The 22,723-nt window shown below is 37.4% G+C and overlaps 1 pseudogene; it reads right to left on the bottom strand.

The window, feature by feature from the left end:
- Positions 1-1,767: 1,767 nt before the first annotated feature.
- Positions 1,768-18,242, bottom strand: LOC100967624 (pentatricopeptide repeat-containing protein 2, mitochondrial-like; annotated as a pseudogene).
- Between the last annotated feature and the right edge of the window lie 4,481 nt (positions 18,243-22,723).

Below are 22,723 nucleotides of genomic sequence, written 5' to 3'. Positions count from 1 at the left end.
CAGCCACCAACTAAGTTATTTGGTCTCAGGCATTTCACCTTCTTAAGCCTCATCTCCCTGGATTCTTTTTTTTTTATTTTAAATGAAGAGTTTGATTGTTGGAGGCAGCCTGCAGCCTTGATTTTTAAGAAGCAACAGTGTTGTTTTGCTTAGTTTGAAGTTGGTTCCAAATGTTGAAGTTAGGAAATTTCACAGAAATTCAGACTTTTCACATTTTCTGTAAAATCGTAACATCAGACATTTGGTCCATGGCGAGTTCTAGCAACCATCAGCTGAAGCTGAATAGCAGGTGTCGCCTTTAGACTGTGAAGACACTCTTCAGTTTTCCACAGTCCCCACCACTCCCATACACCCCCACCTCACTGACATTTGAGAATATGGTAGGCATTTGAGTTTGCAGTATTGAACCAGATAATCTCATGACCTACTGGACAATTTAAAATTCAGTGGTAATTAAGAAGGTTAGCCAGATTCCTAAAAAGCATTATGAAACAAAAAATTCCACATACGTATTTAGAGTGGTCATTGATCATGGTCTTGCTATCTAGCATCCAAATTCTCATAAAAGCCAAAATGGCCCAATACCCATCGTCCCCTGCTCCCCGGCGGCTAGAGTACCATTTTGTGACCCAACATCAGCCTCAGAGACTCCTGTACAGTTATTTGAATCTGGATTATGTGTTTCAAGAAGAAACATTTTAGAAATGTCTCCATTATCTGTGAAGTGGGTTTTGTGTTCAGGGACAGTAGTGCCAGAGGTAACACTGCGGCAATGTCAGTGGTGTCCTAAGTGAGCTATTTGAATGGTGTGATGACCCACCTGTTCTAATTTCAGCTGCTAAGCTTCCCTTCCTGTGTAAGGAGCCTTATTTGCCAAACTTCCTGTCTCTTTGGTATGCTACTTAATGACTTTCCAATATATTTCTCTTCTGATTCAGTCAGCCAGAAATGATTTCAGTGTCGTGACCAAGAACTCTGATATAGCAACTTTAGGTGTGATTTAAGTTATTTCCCTTTTATTAATTGAGTTAATGAAGAGCAAGCACCAGTGTATTTATACAACTTTTATCTTAGAGAATTTTTAAGTGACCTATAGTTTTACTTGCATTTTTAAAGATTCAATCTCAATAGTAATTTAAAATCCAGATTTCTTTTTGCTCCAAAACCTTTGTTTCTCTTATTTTTGAGACAATTTTACCCTACTAAACCTTGAATGAAGATTTCAAATCTATATGCAAATACACATAAGCACTATTATTTTGCAGATGAGAAAATGAGGGCTCAAGTTACAGAATACATGAAGGCAGAGCAGTGAGGAAATCCTGGGCTATTTTCTGATATGGTAGAACAGGGTTTCGGACCTCCTGAATTCAGCAAGGGTATAATTTTGCAAGTAATTACTCCCTTGAAAATCAGAGTTCACCACACTTGTAGTGAAATTCATTCCTGATAGTGCCTACTGGGTTCCACTCCAGTACTGGAAGCTGGACTGGAGACAGTGACCATGTTCCTTCACGGATCCTCAGTAGTGTGCACAGGGGAAGCCTGCTTTCTGAGGGAGCTGAGCTTTCTGTGCTTGTATCTAGATCTTCACAGTGGCACGACATAACTTCTCAGAGAGCAGCATGCCACCATTCAGTGATTTTAGGGAGGAAATCAAGTGTCACTGTAGTTAGTGTCTGCTGAAGTGTGATGCCTGCTTCTTAGGGAAGCCAATAACTCACTGGAAGCAGGTCTTCATACCCACAGGTGGATTGAAACTAGGGTTTACTCAGCCAACAGGGACTGGCCGAGCGCCTGGAAGGTCTAACAGGTGACCATCCTGTTGTTTTATGGCAACATGTGGGATTTCCCGTCCCTTACATTTTTAAAGGGATGTCGCAGAGCAGAACATCCAAAGTGTAAGTGGTGACCTGGACAACGATGTGCAGTTTTCCATACATCTCATGAAATCTGGCCACAAAGACAAGCGCATCTTTCCCTTTTTCCCTCACTTTGGCCAGCAGTTCCTCTGAGAACTCACGTCTTTCAACGAATCTTGATACATTTCCTTCTGCAACGCTCTTCAGTATCTCCATCACAGTTGCTAACATATTTGACTGGATATGGATGATTGTGTTTAAATTAGTAAACTTTATGCTTTCTGGATTCATGATGTGAGAAAAAAATGGACATAGCTTTTGCCACCTGGTTCTGACGTCACAGGAAACAGGATGCTCTCCTGGAGAGAACTCCTTTGATTAGGGCTTCTTTTCTTAATGTAGTACAGACTTTGAAAGATTCAGAGCTATTCAGTCTGTAGCCAATTGCAAAATCAAGAACATAGGTATTCTGGTGAACTTTCCATCTGGGTTTTTCATCTCTGTCAATATTTCCAAAGCACTTATATATTTGCTTTTGATAAATAACATAACCATCAAAACAGTAAATTGTGTGGAGTCTGAGAACCGTTGTAAATACTCATCTTTCCTGAGCTCCATTGCAGATTCCTCAAGATTCAAGTCGTAACACAGTCTTATGAAAAGTGGTCCAAACTTAAATTCCGCCAAAGTGACATTTTTGTTTTCTGTATGGTACTTGCAAGTGATGTTTTTAGCCAGTTCCACATGGTCCCAGGACTCACGCAAATGAAGTAGGGTTCTCAACTTCCCCTTCAAGATGAGCTTGTTCTAGTTCAATTTCTCTTCCAAGTTTCTAAAATAGATTTCTTTGGTGCCAGGAAGATTATATTCAACAGCCACCTTCTTATGCTGAAATTCTTTTAATTTCATAATATTATCTGTAAGTAGATATCTTTTTGCTCCAAGAGGACAGTGGCAGCAGGTGGAGCCGGAGCCTCTCATCCCGGGATACACTGAAATCTGCAGTGCTGGCAGAAGAGCTCATCTGGAGGACCAAAATGCCGCAGCCATACTGTCTCAGACTATACCAACTCCAGACTTTTTTAAAAGATAGGATTTTTTTTTCTCTTACCAGTAATATTAACAAATGTTGCTTATCAATAAACATTTCTTCATTTCTGGTGAGGGTCCAATGAAATCAGCCCTCTTATCTGGTGGTGTGATTCTGTTACAGTGCTGGAAAGGAATTCGTCAGTGTGTCAAGGAACATTCTAAAATGTACTCTTCCCATCGCCTACAGTAATTCCACTTCTAAGAAGCAATTTATCCTAAGGAAATCTGAAATAAAGAATAAGATTCCTCCACTGAGATATTTATCACCAACTTTGGGTATTAAAATTATGTTTATGATGGACTTTTAATGATGTTGAAATTGCTTATGATACAATGTTAAGCAAATGACACAAAATTGCATGCATATATATCTCAAGTAGGTAAATCTTAAATAGATAAGAATACAGGAGGAAATCCAGAAGAAATTATTTAAATGGCCTCCTAGAGATTGGTTATGGGCAATTATGGTTGACTTCTTTATACTATAATTTTAATTTTTCTATAAAGGACATGCTTTCCTTTTATTTTGGAAGAAAAAACATTTAGTAATTAAAAAATAAACAGTCCTGGCGTGGTGACTTATGCCTGTAATCCTAGCCCTTTGGGTGGCTGAGGTGGGTGGATCACGTGAGCCCAGGAATTCAAGACCAGCCTCTACTAAAAATACAAAAAATTAGCCAGGTATGGTGGTGCACACCTGTAGTCCCAGCTACTCAGGAGGCAGACGTAGGGGAATCACCTGAGCCTGGGAGGTTGAGGCTGCCATGAGCTGTGATACTGCCACTGGGCTCTAGCCTGGGCAAAAGAATGAGACCCTGTCTCCAAAAATAAAAAATTGAAAAAAAAAAGAAAACAGATTTGGCAGCCAGATAAATATGAAGTGGAATCTGCCACAGTACCTCTCATTCATGATGGGTACAATATAAATATTTGAGAAATGGACAAAGGTAAGAATAAAGAAGAGAGGAAGGAAGGAAAGGCACATTATTTCATAAAGAAGAGTGATGAATTGAGTGATTGCGTCTCCCCTGTCATTTGCTTAGTTTATGCCATACATGGAAATAGGCCATTACATTCTAAATTGGTTCATTAACTAATGCTGCATTTGAGCATTTCCCAACTGATGACAAGTGACAAGACATTAATGCCTTTCTCACTGAAAGGGGAATATGGAGCCAGCACTCAGATTTTTTTCTGTTCTACAACATCAGAGCTAGATCTGTTCTGAGAAGCTGCCATAGCCTCAAAGTGTTGGTATTCAAGACAAAGAGGACCTTTCCTGCCTCTGACTGGTCTTAATATGGAGGTCTGTCACTCTATCTTTAAGGTACCCCAAAGGCCATGAGCTTGGAGTAATCTCTCGTCTCCCCATCTGGCAATGCCCTACTAGGATCTTATTTCTTGGAACTGATGATACAAAAAGAGAATATTTAGTGTTGAATTTACCTTAATCAGGAGATTAAAACTATTTTCATATACTGTACTGGAATCGTTTGGTGTATGCACACAAAGTGGTGGTTCTCATTGTTCTTGCTGACACCAGATAGGCTGGAGTCCTTGTTCTTTGTTTTAAATTTAGAATTTCCTGGCTCTGGATTATCTCTAAAGACAAAGCATCCAGGGAAAGAAAAGAACTAAGACTCAAATGATTCTATTGGAAAAAAATATCCTTCTCAGAGATTATTATGCACTTTAAAGTATGTGCCTCAGAAATTGTTATATTACTGAAAACACATATTTTTAAAATTCTGGCTTTGTTATTGTTTTTACCAGTAGTTCTCAAAATATGGCTTAGGGATCCCTGACAGCCTGTAAGATCAAAACTATTTAAAAAAAAAAAAAAACCACAAACACATTATTTGGCTTTTTCACTGTCATTCTCATGGATTTGCAGTGGAGTGTGTCAGCTACACGTATGATATCACCACAACTAGAATGCAAATGCAGATAGGAGAATCCAGTCATCTCTTAAGCCAGACTCAAAATATATTTGTAAAAATAGAAAGCAATGACAGTTTTCTCACTAATTTTTGTTTCATTTTGGGAAATAAATTGTAATAAAAATGTGAATATTTATTTAGTTTAACGACATTAATTTACTATTTTTAAATAAATTAATAAAATATGTTTAAAGTTTTTGCTTTATTTTTCAATGCAGTAAACATGGGTAGATATAACCCACAGAAACAAAAGCTCTCTGGAATCCTCAATCATTTTTAAAGATAGTTTTTAAAAACATAAAGAAACGTTTAGGCCAAAACGTTTGAGAAACACTGGTCTATGCTATTAAAGAGTAGTAAGTTCCAAATAACCTATTTTTTTATTTGAGGAATTATAACTATGGTAATTTAGCCCGTGTCATTAAATGCAGGAAGCAACTCAATTGCTCCAAAACTGGAAATGGCAGGCACAGTTAATTTTTTCCACTCATGTGATTTATTTTGGTGCTTTCTTCCTGTTACTTTAAACTAAGACAATTTTGTATCCATTATGTCCCCATATCCAGATACTGAGTGAGGTTTGGGAAATACATGGAATCTTTTCCTCTGCTGCCATTTGCAAATTATCCTGGACCTAAGCTACCTGAGCTTATTTTTTCCCATTTGAAAATGGGGAATAATGGCTCTGGATTGGTCTTAAGGTAGTTATGAAGGAAGTGAAAAAGCATTCTGAAAAATTGTGTGCTTTGCAGATATTAATATAAGGCTTACTACTAGTAAGCATTTCAATATACAGGCAGACATTTGATGAAAAATGTAAATTCTTTTTTCTGCTGATATTATTTAACCCCTTCGATTTAGGTACATAAGGCATTGGTAAATGTGGACCAAATATTAATAGTGTTTGGGGTGTTAGATTTTTTTAAAATACCTTTTTTGCAGGCTGATTTACAAATGTAAAATATATGTTTACAAGGGCAGAAAGGTGGAAGGAGACCTGGCGGGAGGTCATAGAACAGCATCTGATCCCCACAATCAAAATATATAAATATACTCTGTAAAAATTGCATCTCCCCTGGGGCTGCTCCGGTGCAACAGAAATCCTTCCATCATAGACTTTTGCTGTTATTTAACAGCTATACAGTAGGTTTGAGCAGCTTCCTTTTAAAAGAAAAGTGGTAGATATACAAGATGGCACTGTATCAGTATTTAAATTTCCTTTGGTCAGGAAAAAAAAATCTGTTTAAAGAAAAATGTGACCACTGGATATTTTACTGGAGTAAATAATGCTATCTTAAAATGCAACTCTTAAATTTATCTATGGCTATATCAGCAAAGACGTGACCTTTCCAAGGACAAATATTAAAAATTGCAAATCCCTAAGTACATATTTGGGCATGTGCTTCTGGGCTTAACACTCAGGCTCATAATGCTGTAACACTATGTCTTAGTCTGTTCAGGCTGCAATAACAAAATGTCACAGACTGATTGGTTTAAACAACAGAAATCTGTTTCTCACAGTTCTGGAGACAGAGAAGTCCAAGGTCAAGGTACCTGCTGATTCAGTCCTGGTAAAGGTCCTATTCCCGGCTTGCAGATTGCTGCCTTCTAGCTATGCCCTCATAAGGCTGAGAGCGAGATCTCTGTAAGGTCAGCAGTCCTATCAGATTGGTGCCTACCCGTATGACTTCATTTAACCTTAATTACCTCCTAAAAACCCTTTCTCTAAATACAGTCACATTGGGGGCTAGAACTTTCACATATGAATTTTGGTAGGTTACCTGTTATTTGCCATTTGAAAGTAAGTATAAAATAGACCTTGGATGAAGGCACATAGTTTCATACCAGTCTCTGAGGAACTACAGCATTACAAAGGAGTTGTAATCATGGATTGGTCATTTTATACATTAATTTATTCAATTTTTCTGATTAAATGCCAAACTTTGTCATCATAATTCACTCTGTCATAATATATTATTTATATTTTCAGAGGCTTGAGTGAACACAAAGAAATGCATGCCCCTCTCCAAAAAGAGAAGGAGAATTTCTAATAAGTTGTTGATACTGTCTTTCTTTGACTTAATAATTTTATTTTAATCAGAGAAACTGCTATCATTCTTTGAGGTGGAAAACGGTGCCCTCTGAGCAAGAAGAACCTTCGAGTTTTAGTATCAGAAGGTATCAGAAATATCATTTAGTCCAATTTCCTTACTTTATAAAAGAGGAAACAGATCTTGAAAGTGCCAATAACTTATCCAAGTCATTGAAGACTGTACTACATCTAGTTATCTGTTCCATTCTGATCAGGAAACATGATTAACTTGCTACTACCTAGGTTTCTTAAAGATGGATTAAAGACTTAAACATAAGACCTAAAACCATAAAAACCCTAGAAGAAAACCTAGGCAATACCATTCAGGACATAGGCATGGGCAAAGACTTCATGACTAAAACACCAAAGGCAATGGCAACAAATGGGATCTAATTAAACTAAAGAGAGAGCTTCTGCACAGCAAAAGAAACTATCATCAGAGCGAACAGACAACCTACAGAATGGGAGAAAATTTTTGCAATCTATCCAACTGACAAAGGGCTAATATGCAGAATCTAGAAAGAACTTAAACAAATTTACAAGAAAAAAAAACCCCATCAAAAAGTGGGCAAAGGATATGAACAGACACTTTTCAAAAGAACACATTTATGCAGCCAACAAACGTGAAAAAAACTTCATCATCACTGGTCATTCAAGAAATTCAAATCAAAACCACAATGAGATACCATCTCACACCAGTTAGAATGGTGATTATTAAAAAGTCTGGAAACAATAGATGCTGGAAACAATAGATGCTGGAGAAATAGGAATGCTTTTACACTGTTGGTGGTAGTGTAAATTAATTCAACCATTGTGGATGACAGTGTGGCAATTCTTCAAGGATCTAGAACTAGAAATACCATTTGACCTGGCAATCTAATTACTGGGTATATATCCAAAGGATAATAAATCATTCTACTTCAAAGACACATGTACAAGTATGCTTATTGCAGCACTATTCACAATAGCAAAGGCATGGAACCAACCCAAATGCCCATCAATGATAGACTGGATAAAGAAAACTTAGCATATATACAGCATGGAATACTATGCAGCCATAAAAAATGAGTTCATGTCCTTTGCAGGGACATGGATGAAGCTGGAAACCATCATTCTTAGCAAACTAACACAGGAAGGGAAAACCAAACACCACATGTTCTCACTCATAAGTGGGAGTTGAACCATGAGAACATATGGGCACAGGAAGGGGAACATCATACACGGGGGCGTGACAGGGGGAGGGGAGCAAGGGGAGGGATAACATTAGGATAAATACCTAATGTAGATGACAGGCTGTTGGGTGCGGCAAACCACCATGGCACGTGTATATCTATGTAACAAACTTGCACGTTCTGCACATGTATCCCAGAACTTAAAGTATATATATAAAAAATAAATTCGATAGGCACCTGTGTTCAACAAAACAGCCATTATTGGCCCCAAGACAGTTGAATTTTAGGTCATCAGGTGTGATCTTTAGAAAATTAAGGTTGAGTCGATGACCCTTTACACTCTCTTGATCCAAAATGTTCTTCTCTACTTGGATTATTGGAACCATGAGCACAAGCCACTTTGGCAGAAAGTGAAGCTATTTACTCCAATGGTTAAGAGAAAAAGCTCTGGAACCAGACAGACCTGGGAAGCTTAGTTTGCCACTTTGCAGTTTTGTGGCCTTTGAGCCAGTAAATTAATTTCTGTTTCCTCATCTATACGACAGGGAGAATAATCCTAATTTAAAGAAAGTTTGTAAATATTCGTGAGCTGGTCTACTAAAGTGCTTAGCCTGTGTGGATACCCAATAAATTATCATCATCATGGTTAGTAGTAAAAGACAATTCTCAATTAGGAAGTAGTAGTTAAGGCTGAAACAGATGAAGAGACATCCCTGAGCTATCCTGTAAGTTCATTAATTCACACACACAGCAATAGGAAGTTGTGTGTGGTGGGGGAAGCAAAATCTGTCTTTGTATTTACAGGGCATTTAACATGCAAATATCCAAGCTTACTTTTCTGGACAATGATGCACTTTACTTAAGTATTTAGTTTCTGTTTCAGCCCTGATGTCAGGGCCAAAAAGAGACATTTGCAATGCAGGCTAGGAGACAAAGGAAACAAAATGCATCTCTTAGCACATGTTTCATTAAGATTTGATACTAGCTTGATTAAAATCTATATTGACTTAGCCTAAGGAAGCTTTTGCAACATAAATAACTTCCTCTAGCATTATCTCAGTGCCTGAAGAATGATTTGAATTCCAGAAGCTCTTGGATGATGGGGGATGGAATTACGTGTGATCTTCAGTTTCTTCTTTTTCCTTTATTTTTTGAATGGTATTATTTCTCTACTTTTCCAATATTTCTGAAAAAAATCTATTATTTGTATAATAATAAAAATTTTTAAAGTTGTAAAAGAAATACATCTTCTCTCTTAACTAATACACCACTGTAAAAGGCCATTTTGAAAGGGGCTTCAGGCCACTGTGTTCAAGATGATTTGGAGAGGAGACAGACTCGAAGCAATCATCTGGGCTTAAGATGGTAAAACCTTAGGTCTTTCCCCAATGTGTTCTCATTTTGGTCTTCCTGCTCACTGTAAAAAAAGAAAAAATATATATCATTGAAGAATAAAGATATTTAATGCTGCAGGAGACAAATCTGGTTGCTCTAAAGGATTTTCATGAGCTGATGACCTCCAGTGAGTCCTCTGATGAGGGGATCTAGGACATGCCCCTCAGGACTTGCCTTAAACTAGGTGTTCCTGACAGAGGAGGTCTAGGATGAGCCTGGGGGCTCTGGAAAAACTGCTGGGACTCACATCTGCCTCCTACACTGCCCCTTTTCTGATCAGACAAACATTTCGCCTCTCTTATCCCCAGACTTTTAGGATGCCATTTAACGAATTACCCAACCAAACTTTGAGGCAAACAGCCAACTATTTACCTCTTCTTCATATAAAACTAGAATGTTTTTAAAATAGAGATCTAAAAACAGAAAAATTAAAATCATCTTGTGATCTCCCCACCCAGAAAGATCCAGCACTTTGGCTTATCTACTCTTAGATATATCTATTTATACAAACACACATACTACTCCATATGTCACTCTATGTTTATTTTACCAAATTAGTATTAGAATATACATGCTCCTTAATAACTTTTTTCTTTTAACAAATGGAGAACATTTTCCTACATTAAAAAAAATCTTATAATCTTTACATCCAATTACATCAGCTCAACAAATTGTTACCAGATGACTTCTAAATGTCCAGCACTGAGAGATGCTACAGGAGTCCCAGTTCTGCCACTTACAAGCTCTTTATTCTTAGGTAAGTTACTGACTCTAAGTCTCAATTTCCAGATCTCTAAAATAGCAATGAACATTATATTGACTTCAGTGTTTGTGGGGTGATTCATTAAGGTGATGCACTTAAGGTGCTGATCAAGGTTCCTAGCATGTAGTAAACAGTCAGTATTAAATATCACTGTTAGCATTATTTATAATATTATTGAGCTTGTCTCTACCATATCTTTCAAAGGCGTTGATCATCCTGACCCAGTAGTCCATTTTCCAGTGAAAATTCCTGTCTTCTTTTCCCTTCTTGGGGCGTTGTATAGTTTCACAGCACATTAGCCACTGTGTTGGTCTGGAAATAACCAGCCCAGTCTTCATTTACATCAGTAAAGACACATAAAATCTAACTTTACATTTGTTCATAGCCATATACACTGTATGCCTACCATTCCATTCAAATCTAAGGAAGCCCAATTCAAAATTACTGTTAGGAAAAAATTAACAACAGACTATTCATATGAAAGCAAAAAATAAATTTGAAAACAATGTAATATCATACAATCATTTTATAAAACTTAACTTTTTTGTGATGGTTAATATTGAGTGTCAACTTGATTGGGTTGAAGGGTGCAATATGGATCCTGGGTGTGTCTGTGAGGGTATTGCCAAAGGAGATTAACATTTGAGTCAGTGGGCTGGGGAAGGCAGACCCATCCTTAATTGGGTAGGCACCATCTAATCAGCCTCCAGCGAATATAAAGCAGGCAGAAAAATATGGAGAGACCAGATGGGCCTAGCCTCCTAGCCTACATCTTTCTCCCGTGCTATGCTTTCTGCCCTCGAACATCAGACTCCAAGTTCTTCAGTTTTGGGACTCGGACTGGCTCTCCTTTCTCCTCTGCTTGCAGACATCCTGTTGTGGGAACTTGTGATCGTGTAAGTCAATACTTCATAAACTCCCATATACATATACGTGTGTGTGTGTGTGTGTGTGTGTGTGTGTGTGTATCTCCTATTAATTCTGTCCCTCTAAGAGAACCCTAATACACTTTTCTCACCACTTAGGGGAAAGAGGGAGGACATCTTTGCATCTTTAGAATCATTGGCACTTAAATAACAAAAAGTGACATGCAGCTTGGTAAAACAATCAAGATGCAAATAAAATATGCATTTTAAATCAAAGCATGTGAAAATATACACAGAGAGAAATAAAATGATTGGAAAAAATGCACATAGATATTGATAGTGAATTTTCCCTAAATAAGTTTTTAGAATCATGTTTCTTTATTTTCCAATTAAAAAAAATAAGTAAGTGTTACTTTTTTGCTTTGATTAAAATCTAGCAAATGTTATGTTTAAAAAAAAATAAGAGTACAAACAAGAATTTGTAGCATGTGGAACTCCCTCCTCCTGTTTAAATTGAGCAGTAAACCAGAAGATGATCCATAAGGCCCCTTCTGACTCTAACAGTCTATAATTCTTTAAGGGAGAGTGCAATGTGACATTTAATTAATGTAAATCATAGAAATGCGAACATAATCAAAGCAGCTTATCTTAGAAGGAAGATGATATAATATGTACAATTCACTTTGGAAAATTGCTAGAAAAATATTATTTTGTTTTACTATAAGGACGAGGCAGAACACTTTTAGATCAGAAAGTCTATATTGTGAACTTTTCGAGAAGCAATCCTTCAGGTATAACACTTTATTTTATAATCTCAGCATTGAAGTGTACGCTAATCAAGAAATATTTAAACTTAGATCATTACCCAACTAGTATAAATGTACTTGTATAAATCAAGGAACAAAAATTGTATCTCACAAGAACTGAGAAACACTATTCTAGGAAGCATTGTTGCAGAGTAAGCAACCAACAAGCAGTTACTCTCATCAGTGGTCCTCATGAAGAAGTGTTTTTTCATATAGATTAAGATAAAATCTCTAAGATTCTAGAAACTTGCAGGTCAGGGATTTAACACTTTTAGAAATTGTATTGTTTGAAGAGTTTACCCCAGGTCCAGGCCTTCTGGATGATATAAATACCCAGTTCCTTTTTCTTTAAGATTGAACCTAGGATAGATATTACACCTGGCTTTAGTAAATGGGAAGGCAGATGATTTACCCAATGTCTAAGAGGCTAAATTAATCAACCAAAATAAAGGACAAGAAATGGGTGTGTATAGGCATTTTCTAAGGAGAAGCAACCACTTCTTTAGTGTTTTAGACAGGGTTAATAGTTGTGAATGAAAGAAACCAAGCAGAAAATATTGGCTAGAGCTCACAAACTCCAGATGGGTCCAAGAATCAGGTTTGAAGACAATGCAGCCAGGGCCAATGATGAAAATTATGCGGCAGAACTGGTCTGGTGGATATACCACTGGCACCATTGTCAGGTTGAGTCACTAATCATTGAGCCAACACTGGTTATTGAAACCTGTCTTAGGAGACAATTCTTCATTGGTATCTTGCATTTCTTCACATCTTGCAAGCAGAAGCAGAAGCAGAAGCACTGGTTTGCCTTTGTTCCAGATTAACTTTTCAAGTATGTTCATGTAGCGAAAGCCTTGGAAGATACAGTATTTTCCTCCAGAACAAAGGGCAGACATGCTTACTGCCCATTATAAAGGATTCAGGTCCCTCTTTTGTAACACAGCCATTGTTTGTTCAGGCATCTATGTGAGCCCATCCATATCTTCTCTAAAAAAAATGCAGGTCGGGGGAACAGGGTACATGCTATGTTCATGTGGCTTGATGTGCCTTGAGTAGTAGAGACTTCTGTCTATGACCCGTGGGTCTCATGTCTTCTACCAGGATTCCTTAAAATGGCAGATTAACCTGGTAGCCAATGAGTAGTGTAAAATCTCAAAACCTTCACAGTTTTTGCATCTTTCTGCTAGAATTGTTGCCATTACTGCTTTTAGAGATTAGAGGCAGACACTAGAATGGAAATGGCAGAATATCAACTTCTTCTCTTCCGAGTTTCTAATGCCATGCTCAGATGGCAGGTACTTCTAATTGTTTTACAATGTTGGACCCCAAGTCATATGTCTAAGGTGAAAAGGAATCTGAGAAGTCTATTTTTTTTTTTTTTTTTTTTTTTTTTACAATTTCCATGGCAGGAAATTCTCCAAACATAGCTTGCTTGGGACCACAGCCAAAATCATAGAAAACGTCTACTGTTAGCAGTCATTCTGTATTTTTTTAATTGATACATAATTGGAATTTGACTCTGTCAAAGGCTCATTCCAACAACAATAACAAATATAGGTCTATAACATCCCTCAGGGAAAGGCCTTACAGTCCATGGCTCTTAGCAGAGTTGTTTGTGTCACTTGGCAAAAATACACCAGATGGCACTCTAAGTTGTAATTCTACTTCTGTTTTCTTCTAACTAAATTGAATGAAGTGTTTTCATCCCCCATAGCCTATTAATGGGAGGGCAAGTCAGTGCACATCGGAGTCCAGGAAAAGTAGGAAAAGTAGAGGGATACATCCCAGTTTTTCCTACCACGCTTCTTAAATAAGATTGCTTCCAGTAGTGCCATGGGTGATTCAGAGCTTGGATGAGGCATGTGCTAAGGGTGTCCAAGCCCTTACATAACCGTAGGTGGGACCGAGCCACTACTACCTGGGACAGCAAGAAGGTGGAAAGACTGAGGATGGGAATTCTCTTAGAGGATGGAGAGTTAGTGGGAGTGGGAAAGCAGCACTCAGGGGAGAGGGTCCTAGAAAATCACAGTTCTTGGGAACTAATTTTAATCCCATTTGTCCTGCTCGAGCTCTGTGTGTGTGTGTGTGTGTGTGTGTGTGTGTGTGTATTTTAAATTTGAGAGCAACATACATATAGAAACATGTACAGATCATAAAGTCAACCGATTATCCTACAGTGAATATGCCTACAAAATCACAACCCAAATCAAGAAATAGAACATTGCCAACACCCCAGAAACTCCCTAAAAGCTGTTTTCCAACTATCATCCCTTTTCATTCCTCAAAAGTAACCACTACTCTGATTTTAACATCATGCATTAGTTTGCCTCTTCTAAAACTTATCAAAATGGAATTACATCTTCTTTTGTGTCTGGCTTATTTGGTCAATATTATATTTGTGCAATTTATCTATGCTTTTGCAGGTAATAATTTTTAAAATTTTATTGCTATGTAGTATTTTATTATATGAGTGCATCAAACTTTATTTATCTGTTCCACAATTGATGGAATTGGGGTTAAGCTAACATTTGTCTACTGCAAATAATGCTACTTGAACATTTTTGTATGTCTTGATGCAGGCATGTTTATATTTTGATTGGGTAGATTCTAGGAAAATTTCTTGGTAATAGGATGTTCATGTGTAGAAATTTAGTACATACTTCCAAACAATCCAGAGTTTTGTAGCAACTTATACTCCTACCTGCACTGAAGTTAAATGTGGAAGACCAGCATGCTTCACACAAAGTAGATACTCAATACATATTTATTGACAGAATTAATACATAAAAGTAAGTAATTTGTTCTACAACAAGTGGACTCAACTCTGAGTTTAGACCATGTGCTTTTAATTTCTACACTGTACTATTGAAGAGAAGTGTTCAATTCAATTTTTACACTAATTGATGAGGCTCCACCAAGATTAAGATACATAAAGAGCTATTGAGACAAGAGATGAATGGAGATTGGAAGGACAGGAGATCCATTAAAAGGAGAATCTAAATGTTTTTCTGGGCTCTCTGAATTGCTGATGTATTGATGCAAATACATTAGTGGCAGTTATTTCAACCAAGCATGTTGGACCTAGCATTTAATATCCTGACTACACCATATGGGTAATCCAGCTGTGGGTCCAAGCAACTGAATTAAGAGCTGAAAGAAACATTCAAGGTCAATGAGTTACCTCATCTAAGGCTGGTCCCTTGTTCATCCCAGGTTTAGCCTCCTCTTGAGTCCAGAGAACTCATATTAAGTGCACTTAATCAGGTTGGCTTCTCCCTTTGTTTCCAGGGTAAGTTGTATCTGTTGAGAAACTTTGAATATATGTACCAGAGTCATATCCCTACTTTCTCCTATTCTGATTATATGGGAAAAATTTGGAGGACAGGGAAAGATAATGGCCACTCATCATTTGGTAGCCTAACCTGGGTTTCTTTTTGTGGTGGCTGGATTTCAAAAGAAGGCAGAAAAGAAACTGGCAGACCTCTCAAGACTTAGGTGCAGAACTGGCATACCATCCCTTCTGGCACATCCTAGTGGTCAAAGCAAGTCCCAAGACTAGCCCATATTGACGGCAAGAGCAGTCTGCAGGCACAGGTATGGGAGAAATTGTTGATGGCCACCTTTGCAGACAATTTCCTACACTCTTCATATTCTTGACATTTCAAATCATTAGTTCATCTAATTTTGATGACTATTATTTCACTGTTCTGCAAATTTGATGTTTTTTTTTTTTAAAGACAAAGTCTTGCTATGTTGCCTAGGCTAATCTTGAACTCCAGGGTTCAAGCAATCCTCATCCATCAGCCTCCCAAGTAGCTTGGATTACAAGCATAAGCCACTGTGCCCAGCTTATTCTTCCACTTTTCAGATGAAGAAACTGATGTTCAGAAATCTGTAGGTCAAATAAACGCCCAAAGTCATCAATCTTGTAATGATAAAGCCAGGGAAGGGATCTTCTTCTCTCTCTCTCTTTTTTTTTTTTTCGAAGAAGTTGGTGTTCTTTTTAGTTACCTACAGCATTTCTCGTTTTTGCAGTATTGGTTAGGATACAATTTGGGTGTAAATTTAAACAACTTTGAGTTCAAGGGCCAGAAGAGAAAAGTGAAGCCTAAGTAGGTTTAAATTCATACAGGGATCAGAGCAGGAGCTTGAACCAAAGTCCTATATTGGTCTTAGACATCCAAAGCCCCAGAGAAGCACCTGCCACTCCGGCTCACCCAAATAACTCAGCATCTGTGGCCGTGCCTGCAGGGCTCCCCATTATCACATCTGAGTGTTATGACCTGCTGAGTGTTGAGCCCCTTGGATGTGCTTGGCGATCCAGGAGGCAGAGGTGAACTAATGATTGTTTCCACCTGTTCTATGTGATCAGGAGCCATGGGAGAGAGGAGCCCTGAGGTGAAGGACTGGGAAAATGTACAGAAAATCTCACATCAGCTCCTAGCTAATTCAGCCTTCTTGTTGGAACACCTGTGAAGGATTCAGCCTCATGCTGTTTGCCTCTGGGCCAGTGTCAGAGGGGTTTTGCTCTGAGAGGGAAAGATTAAGAACTGTGAACTTGCCCACCATGACATTTATATATAGTGTTAATAACACCAGTGTTGTAATGCAACAGGACAATAGCTGGTTAAGTTGTATTTTATAATAGAAAGGTCAGGGAGTGCAAGATCACAATTAGCAATATGGAGTGTCAATGGTTCCATGGTTCTTAGAGGCAAAAGCGAGTCAAGGTCTGGAAGCCGAGATACCATTAATGATAGCAGAAAGTCTACATGCGTTTAAGGACTAAAGCTCATTCAAATGAAATAAACTACAGTTCCTAGGGGGAGCAGGAGTGTATAATAGTACGGAGGAGGACTTTAGAGGCAAACATCTGAGTTTGAGTCTGAGATGATGTCTGTTCATCTTGAGCAGATAATTTTACCTGATGTCTGTTCATTTGAGCAGATAATTTTACCTCTCAGAGTCTTAATTTCCTTATCAGTAAAAAGGGAATAATAATAGTGTCAGTCTTCTAGGGCTACTGTAAAAGAGCATTAAAGGGTGCCATGTGGATAAGGTTCGTGAGCTATGTCCAGTGAACAGGAATCACTCAATGAATACTAGCCATTATTACTATTTTTTACAAACGTTATTCCAAAAAGCCATTATTTTTCATTATTATCTAAAGAGACTATCATGACGACTGAATAGACAATATGTGTTACGCACGTGGCAGAGGGCTCAGCATATGCTGAGTGCTAAGTAAATGAGGACTGTTACCATCAGTATCAAGTAAATGCTAGGTAGTCACTAAAAATGATATTGAAGCCTATTTTATAACATGGAAGGATGTCATATACTTTTAAAAGGCAAGTGTAGATTGTAAAATGTGCACAAAGTCTCATTTTTTGCAAATACATAAATTGGGTACATATCCATATGAAGGAGATTAGGTTATATACCCAAAGAGATGCCATATACTTTAATGGTTAAAGTAATAGATACTGAAGCTAAATCTCCTGGCTTTGAATCCTTGTATTACCATGTATTAGCTGTGTGACCCTAGACAAATTACTTGATGTCTCTGTGCCTCAGCTTTCTCATCTGTTAAAAGGGGATGGTAATAGTACCTACCCCACAGGATTGTTGACCCTGTTAAAAGTGTTAGTATACGTAAAGGGGTTAGACTATTTTCTGGTACAACAAATACTATCTATATATTTGAAGATGCTGTGTGTGTGTGTATTATATGTATGTGGCAGAATTCTTGGAATTTTTTTTCTTTTCTATTTTCCAAATTTCAAAGTTTTTATTTTAAAGACTAGAAAATCAGTTGGGATCAGTTGAAGCAGTATTTCTCAATCTTTTTTCATTGTCCCCTGCCAAGGAATCTTTGTAGACTTTTTCTTTTAAATTATCCTTCCTCCATAAATTTTATTACCATATATATATACTGTATATCCATTTATGTACTTGAAGGGAACCAGAATATGCCATTCCAAAATATGCTACATTGGTAAAAAGATAATTTTAAGTTGAAGACATTTGTGATTGAACAAATTTAGAAAAGGGGAAAAAGAAAAAGCAACTTTGAAGCTTCCCTTTTCTGACAAAAGGAGCAACTTCTGGGAAACAAGATTGTCACAAATCCTTTTCAGGGCATGTCTACTCCCAGAAGAGAGAGAGAAAATAAAACCTACCCCAAATCTCTTCTCCAGGAGGGTTTTATGACCCTGAAGGAGATGAAAGACCATTTTGTCCTGTGTAGACATTTTCACAAACTTTCTTATTGCCTGTTTTTTCTCCTGCAAATGCACTTATTTTTCCAAAAAGTCATTTGTTTCCCATAAGTGCCTTTATCCCTTTACTTATTAAAATGGTATATAAGCCCCAAATTCTAACCACCCCTTTGAGTTACTCATCACCAAGCTCTCCCACATGTACGCATGTTGCATGAATGAATAAACATTGTAATTTTCTCCTGTTAATCTGTTTTTTGTTAGTCTGATTCACGGGCCCTGGTGGCTAAACATAAAGAAGGCAGAAGAAAGTTTTTTGCCCCCTCCCCTACATATTATATTTCTATCTGTGCTATGTTTATAAGGATAATAGACTTTTTTCCCCTCAAGAAGAAATTTCATTTCCTGGGAAAACAATATTACTCTCATTGAGAATGTATGAGTTAAAATACAAAAAACAACCCCATATTAATAGTCAAGGAAGAAAGCTATAGTGTCTAGTAAGTTTAGTAGGTCAAAATCCTGGTAGTAGCACTTCAGATACACAAACAAACCTGTTGATATTTCATGGGTTATTTACCACAAGGGCTGTTTTGAGTTTCATGCCTGGAATAGAAATGAGCAGGCAGTTCTGGCCCCAAAAATGCCCATCAAAAGATGAGTACAGCTGTTGAAAGAGTAACATTAGGAACGTTATTCATTATACACCTTCATTAATTTTATGTAAAGAATTATCAGAATCTGAAACCCAAACACATTTAAATATAAGTGCAAAAGTGCACCTGAAGCCAGATAAAATGTGAAATTTCCCATTGTGCTATTTCCTCTCTAGGCTTTTGTGTTGGAAAGATCAAAAATTGTCTTTTTTCTAAGTGGCCCAGTACCCCTAACTTTTGAATCACTTATTGGAATGCTTATTCAAATGCAGGTTCCCACATCCTCACCTAGAGATTCTGATTCATTACTTCTCATGTTGTAGGGGGCAGGAGGGTATTTACATTTTAGTAAGCCCCCAAGTTATTCTTTCTTTTTTTTTTTTTTCTGAGATGAGTCTTGCTCTGTCACCTAGGCTGCAGTGCAGTGGCTGGATCTCTGCTCACTGAAACCTCCACCTCCTGGGTCCAAGCAGTTCTCCTGCCTCAGCCTCCCAAGTAGCTGGGATTACAGGTGTGTGCCGACTGCGCCTGGCTAATTTTTGTAGTTTTAGTAGAGATGGGGTTTCACCATGTTGGCCAGGCTGGTCTCGAACTCCTGACCTCGTGATCAGCCCACCTCAGCCTCCCAAAGTGCTGGGATTACAGGCGTAAGCCACCGTGTGTGGCCCCCAAGTTATTCTTAGGCACATTACACAATGATGCTGAGGATGATACTAATGACAATGATAGAGAAAATACATAGAGAGATTACTGTGTGCCAGACACCAAGAATTCTTGCTCATCTCAAGGAAAAGGAAATCCTAGGAAACTGGTTCAGTACTGGATTTCTTCAAAGCTTTGGAAAGGCTCAAGACACTTATAATTTGATTTAAAAAATAAAGATGTGTGATGTCTCTTATACACTAAATGTCAGCCGAATTTCTCTCTGTCACAGTTTTATTAGTCTTTTTAAATACTGCATCATACACCTGGCTCAAAACATAATTGTGGGGGTAAGAAATGTAAAGTAGAGGAGAAAAGAGGCTAAGAACATGGAAAAAATCTTCTCTATAGTAGTATGATAAGTGCCTTATAAAATGGTTGGCCATGAATGAAGTTTTAGTCTTACAGTTTTTAAGTCTTTTAGATGCTTAATTCTTAGTCCTTTCAAAGCAATTTTAAAGTCGACAGAATAGAATGTTTTCTTTCAGGTTGGTGAATGGGTTCTGTTCACTTGTTTTGGTGGATTTGTGAGTGATAGAGGAAAACAAAGAATGTTTTGATTTGATGATGAGGTACGTGATAGTATTTCTTTGGATAGCTGCCTTATTTCATGATAAAAGGTTGGTTGTAAAAGGTCTGAGTATTACCAAGAAGTAGTGGGGAAGTAGGTCGGATTATAGAGAGGAAGGATAGGCATCTGGCCAACCTAAAGGCAGACTGCCATGACCTTAACAACTTAATTTAAAAAGAGAAGCAAACCTTCTCCCTCCAACACAGTCCAAATAACCCTTTATTATATATAAAAAAGGACAAAACAAATAAACAGACAAAACCTTGTGAAAATGTGAGACTACATTTTATAGACTCAGAGTGGAATGTGATGCATGAACATTAAGGACCTGCCAGGGAGTTGAGATACAACATCTCTTTTTCAACCTGAAAAGGTACGTGAAATAAGAAAAAAAATGTAGTGCAAAGTTTAAAGTAGGCAGCACCCTTCATCTTAGGTCAGAGTAGTAGACTTATACCATAAAAAGTATAGCTTGTCTCATACTGTGAAACTGGTTTTACTACACAATTCCTGAGTCACTGGAGGAGTAATGGACAGTTTGCAGAAGCAGGTGACTATTTCTGGAAACAGTCATCGAGCACAACAGGATTTCTCAGTAAGGATTTAACAGTAATAGAGTTATTTCTTATTCTATTTTTACCAAGAAATGTAAACTCCCTTGTCTTAGATATATTAAGTTATCTCATAAATTAAGAAACACAAATACAACATTTCAATGACTATGGGACCTTGATCATGACATGTACTCTGTGTGTTTTCATTAAAGCAAATGATAATAACTAATGCTGCAAGTACATGGTAGAGGATGACAAAGAAATAGAACACAGCAAGAAATTAAGTGTTGCATAAGTGGTAAACAATTAAGTGGCTTATTTTTAATTTAAACTTATAATGCCAATATTTGTATTTTAAGGACTGGCTGATACCATTTCCTCCTCCATTAGAACAAGTTTCTTAGTTACTAGAAAATTCAAAATTGATTCCAAATTTTACAAGATTTTTTGAGTCTTGGGAGAGTTAAAGTGAATTAAATTAGAGACCAGGCCTGAAGAATCCCTGAGCACACAAAGTCAGTCAGGCCTCATCAGTGACCTTAACCTTGCTTGATTTGCAAACATAAGCAAAACTTATTTGGGCTTTTTCTTTTAAATCTTTATATTAAAGAAAAAGGAAACTTAAAGTTAGCTAATCAGAAGTCACCAGCTAATTAGCATATGGCTAGGGACTTTTCAGCAGAATAAACCAAATAAGGCAACTGCATTACTATAATCAATCAAATATTTTCTTTGCTTTAATTCCATGTTCATCTTTGTTCCCCTTGCATTTCCTCCAAAGAGATCCCAAACCACTTCTGGTTTGGTGCTGCCTAATACATGAATTGTTGTTTGTTCAAATCAACTCTTTAGAGTTTTATCGTGCCTCAGTTTACCTTTTAAAAGGAATAAAGACCCTATGTTAGTGTAAAGCAATAATTACTATTGCAATTTGGCCTCTGACTCCTGTACTTAACTTAAAGTTAACATTCAAAATCAAAAAGCCTCCACAAGTAAGAGAAAAATAGAAAAAGATAGCAGGGTTCCAATGCTTAAAACTCAGAAACATAAACATCCTGATTAGCAAATGTACTTATTTAATTAAATAGTAACTGTCAACATTAAAAGGCATACAATAAAAATGTCCTTGAGTGAGTTAAAGAAGAAATAACTCTGTACAACCAACGACTTTACAAAGTTTTAGAGGGAAAAAATAACTTTAATAAGGTTTCCCAACTCTTCTATTTCTTACATTGAGGATTATTAATCTAATGCTAATGACCCTCAAAAAGCTTAATCTCTAGTGTAACCCTTACTCTAAAACTCCAGAATCATATAGCAAGTTTTCTATTGGCATCTCCACTTAGTGTGCTAGAAATATGTTCCTTAAATAAAATTTGTGCATACCTGAGCTAATCATCTCTTCCCAGCCTTTCCCTAATCTTGCTCTTCCAGAGTTTTCTGTGAAAGATAAAAATCTACCAAATTTCCAAAGCCAGATACATGCATATTATCCTTGTTCTGCCATTTCCCATGTATCTTATATTAGATGGATAATTCTGTTATTTCTAGCTTCTAAACATCTCCATAGTACTATGTCAGTCAAACTTAAGTAAAGAAAACAACCTAGTTATTTAAACACAAAGAATTGAATGTCTGGAATTGGTTAAGTAGGTATTGGAAGACTAGAAAGTAAAAAGAGAACATTAAGGTAACACAGAGATAGAATTGCAGGAGCAGCTACCACCCCTTGGACTGAGGGAACAGAGTGAGGTTGGGGTTATTAGAACTTAGGAGAGAAAAGGGCCTTGAAATTCTGGGCCCCAGGCCTTGAGGAGGGGCCATTTCTTGGTAGCTGCTCATACCTCAGAATCGCAAGGAAGGAATTGCATGAATTTGGGTTCGGGGAGAGAAACAATTTGTGCTGGGCACCTCTGAAAGGTATAAATAGGCTGGTTCTGGGAATGTGGAAAATAAGCTCGATCAATTGCTTTTTCTTGGATGAAGAGCTATTGGTGGGATGAGGCCGATAGGATTGCAAGCATATAGAAA

The sequence above is a fragment of the Pan paniscus genome, chromosome 8 (assembly GCF_029289425.2).
Source record: "Pan paniscus chromosome 8, NHGRI_mPanPan1-v2.0_pri, whole genome shotgun sequence".
Lineage (NCBI taxonomy): Eukaryota > Metazoa > Chordata > Mammalia > Primates > Hominidae > Pan > Pan paniscus.
The sequence above is the reverse complement of the archived record's forward strand: the minus strand, read 5'-3'. Positions and strand labels throughout refer to the sequence as shown.